Source organism: Trichechus manatus, unplaced genomic scaffold (assembly GCF_000243295.1).
Source record: "Trichechus manatus latirostris isolate Lorelei unplaced genomic scaffold, TriManLat1.0 scaffold00026, whole genome shotgun sequence".
Lineage (NCBI taxonomy): Eukaryota > Metazoa > Chordata > Mammalia > Sirenia > Trichechidae > Trichechus > Trichechus manatus.
In genome coordinates, this window is record NW_004443962.1 from 14,729,628 (window position 1) to 14,733,917 (window position 4,290).

The window sequence follows — 4,290 nt, forward strand, 5'->3', positions numbered from 1 at the left end:
TTTCTTTTATATCTCACAACAGATTGACTCAAGATACACCCTACTCTAATCCTGCCTAATCAACATAAAAAAGACAATCCATTCCCAATGGGATTATAACTACAGGCATAAAGTTTAGGATTTACAACATATTTTGGGGGGCATAATTCAATTCATAACACAGGATATAATATCAGAAACACTTGGCAAGGCCTTTTTTCAAAGTTTTGCCTCAATAGCATCCTTCTGAAGCCTTTGTAAAGCTGTCTCTTTGAGGAAGACAAAGCATCCCCTTAAAACAACAAAGCTATCCTTGGGAGGAGAGAAAACGCATAACATTTTTTGAGTCTATACTGGATAATTTATCAGTTTTATTGTAATTACTCCTGAAATATAAAGAATGAGTGTGTGCATTTAACAGATGATCCTGAAGATGGGGAGGTTCCATAACTTGCCCAAGTTCAAACAACTATAGAGTAGCAGAACCAAGATTAGAAGCCAGAGCTGTCTGAATGTAAAGTTCCTACTCTATCTTCTGTACCAGCCAATTTACAGTTATTAACATTTTATCATGAACTAGTTTATCAGATATTTAAAATGATTATACAAACTTCCTTTGGAATGACTCAGTAAGGTTAAACAGATATCGGATTTTCCCAAAATCATTTAGTTTCCCCTGGCCTTTGGAGCAGCTGGGACAAAATATAAATGTGGGATTTTAAATGGTAAGTGTTGCAAGGGAAAGGTAATACTGGGGAAGTGTGTGTAGATATAGTTAGGCTTTACTATGCTACTGTTTGTGGCAGTCCTGAGCTAAGGGGAATCCAGGTGGGCTACTGATGTTGGCTGGGCTATTATGAAGGGACAGTAGGGGTTTGAGAGACCCTGTGGCTACCTAAAGAAATGTGAACCTCAGAGAAGCCAATTAAGATGGGAGGACCTTATTAGCTAGTCTCATGCAGGGCACATTTAGTGGAAGAACCAAAAGGAGTAAGAACTCTTGTCATAAAGAGTTTGGAAACTGAGATTGGAAGCTGAGCTTGGTAGTGCTGTGTAGGATGTTACATCTCAGAAACAGAGAGAATTTTATTTATTTATTATTTTTTTGCTGGGTAGATTCTGAGAAACACCAGATGACCGAAGAATTTAGGAACCTGTGAACAATTTTGACCTGGAGAAGCGAGAGTAGGTCTGGGGCCCCAGAGAGGAAGAAGGATCGTTTTTCTTGGTTCAAAAGGAAGCTGAGGAAAACAGCCCAACCCTGAGCACAAAGGCTTTAGAAAGGATAGTGTCCTTGGGTAGGAGCCTACTGCTCAGAAGAAAGTGTTATGGAGAGAGTCTGATTTGTGTTTAAATGAATGCCAAGATGAATAGAAACATGAGATCCTCTACATGAGACATATAATCTCAATATAGTTGACACAAAGATTCTATCTCAATGTAGTAAACACAATTTATGCATCAGAACAGATTATACACTGTTGGAGAGAAAAGAAGCTGTGAATCTCGTGGGTATTGTCTTCAGAGGAGTAATCTACACATTGTAACTTCAATATTTCTGTTTTCCAAAATGCCAATAGTGCCACATTGAGGGAGACTTCTACTGGCTTTGTCATATAACCAATTTTTGGTAGGCAAGAAACTGGAGAGATTTGTCTAGATCCAAGGTACTTACCTGGAGGGGATGCAAGCTTACTTCATGCCTCATAATGAGAGACCTTGGACAATACAGTGAAATAGGAGGACATTGGACAGTATGGACAGAGGAAAGATGCAAATAAAGAGAAAGAAGCTCAAAGGGCATGATTTTCTCTGGGGTTGGATTTAGTAAGAAGTTCCATAGGGTCAGCATAGGTGAGGGAGCTACTAACACTTTCTTGGCCATGGCTATAAGAAAAACTCTCAAATATTATGATTCATGTAGGGACAATCAGAGTAAAGGCATGACTATTAAAATGAGGGGAGAGAAAGGCATAAGTGAAGGAAGAATTTAAACGAAGGACCAGAGACAGCACTGCCCAGGGTCAAATTATTTATTCAGAGCAGACAAAGACACTTATGCAAAATTTAAGATGGACATAGATCCAGGCTGGTGTATGCTTTGAAACGCCAATCTATTTAAATGGTGAGAAATGTCACAGCTGTCCCCCTTTATACGGTGATTTTCCCAGCAGAAGAGAAAGATTTCAAGCCGTCTTTTCCAAAGAGGGATAAAAATCACTTAAAGTTGGTCATTCAGACAGTCTTGTAAGTCTCTTGAGCTGCAGAAAGATATATCCCTTTAAAGAGAACTCATAAATAAATGTTCATATGAGAATAAACCAACAGCCCATCTAGTCCTGGGTTTGGTCGTGAACAAGGCAGGGTATTCTCCTATGGTGTCAACCACAAGAGGAAACTCTTTAAGTGGAAAATTCTCTAAATTTAAAAAAATAACCTATCATTGAACTGGCCCCTTTGTTAATTTAGTAAAATGAATTGAGAACCTAGCGCCATAGTGCATACAGATATTCACAACTCACTTGTAAAAAATATGTTGCGTCAATGGTTTTGACTCTCTCAAAAGGCAAGGTTTACAGCTAGGATCTGATGAATCACGGGATAATTACCCTATGTCCAAAGTTCAACATTATATTTTTGTCCTCTTGAGCTTCCTCCTTAAGATGAACGACTGTGGGTTCTAAGGGGCATGTCTAATTGAGACCTCAGGAAGTGTTTCTCCCTGTTCAGCTGTGACTGTATATGTATTGCTCCTAAGCAGATGTGACCAGAAGATTCAGTTCTTCAGATTACATATACTTTATTCGAAGTGGTGAGAACAGATACATTATTACATTTAAAAAAAAAAAAAGAGCAAAATAGTATGGAATGCAATTCTACCATTGGTATGAAACTATATAAGTACACATGTGTTTATAAATGCATAGGATATCTCTGGCAACATATTCAAGAAACCAATAGAAGCTGCTATTAGGGAGGAAATTGGTGGCTGGGGTCAGGGAAGGCGATACTATTTGTTGAGTCAATTCCAACTCATTATGACCCCATGTGTTTCAGAGTAGAACTGCCCTCCAGGGGGTTTTCATGGCTGTTACCTTGTAGAAGCAGATCACTAGGCCTTTCTTCTGAGATTCCTCTGGGTGGGTTCGAATCGCCAACCTTTCGGTTGATAGCCCAGTGCTTAACCATTTGTGCTACCCAGGGATTCCTAGAGAAGGAATAAGGGGAGATTTACTTTTTACTGTAAACATTTTTGTAACCTTTCAAGGTTGTTCCATGTATGTGTATTGCCCAATAAACCAACTAAGCAATTAACCAACTAGAACAACACAAAATGGTGGGACTGAACCTTCTGGGAACTTTGGGTTTCTATGGTTAGCTAACCAGAATTTGATTATTGAGGTTTTTGAAGTATTAGTGCTCCTTCCCTGCTCTTTGGTAAAAAGGGTGAACTGTCATATTCTTAGATGCTATTTCATAATCTTTCATACCTGAGAACAATTGTGGGAGGGATATGGGCTGAATGCATAACCTCTTATGGGAAGATCCAAACTCTATAGATCAAGAAATTTCTGTCAAATTACAAAAGTACCAACACCACAGAAACCCAGTTAGTTCGTAGACATAAGTATGGCATGTTGTGGTTTTTGTTGTTTCGTGCCATCAAGTTGATTCCAGCTCACACTGTACACTATGTACAAGAGAATGAAACACTGCCCGGACCTGTGCCATCCTCACAGTCATTGCTTTATTTGATACCATTGGTGCAGCCACTGTGTCAATCCATCTCCTGGAGGGTCTTCTTCTTTTTTGCTGACCCTCTACTTTACCAAACATGATGTACTTCTCCATGACTAGTCCCTCCTGATAACGTGTCCAAAGTATATGAGATGAAGTCTTGCCATCCTCACTTCTAAGGAGTATTCTGGCTGTCCTTCTTCCAAGACAGATTTGTTTCTTCTTCTGGCAGTTCCTGGTATATTCAATATTCTTCACCAATACCATAATTCAAATGCATCGGTTCTTCTTCTGTTTTCCTGATTCATTGTCCAGCTTTTGCATGCAAGTGAGGCTATTGAAAATACCATGGCTTGGGTCAGGCGCACCTTAGTCCTCAAAGTGACATCTTTGCTTTTTAACTCTCGAAAGAGGTCTTTTGCAGCAGATATGCCCAATGCAATATGTCATTTGATTTCTTGACTGCTGCTTAGATGCACCTTGATTGTGGATCTAAATAAAATGAAATCCTTGACAACTTCAATCTTTTCTCTGTTTAATATGATGTTGCTTATTGGTCCAGTTGTAAGGATT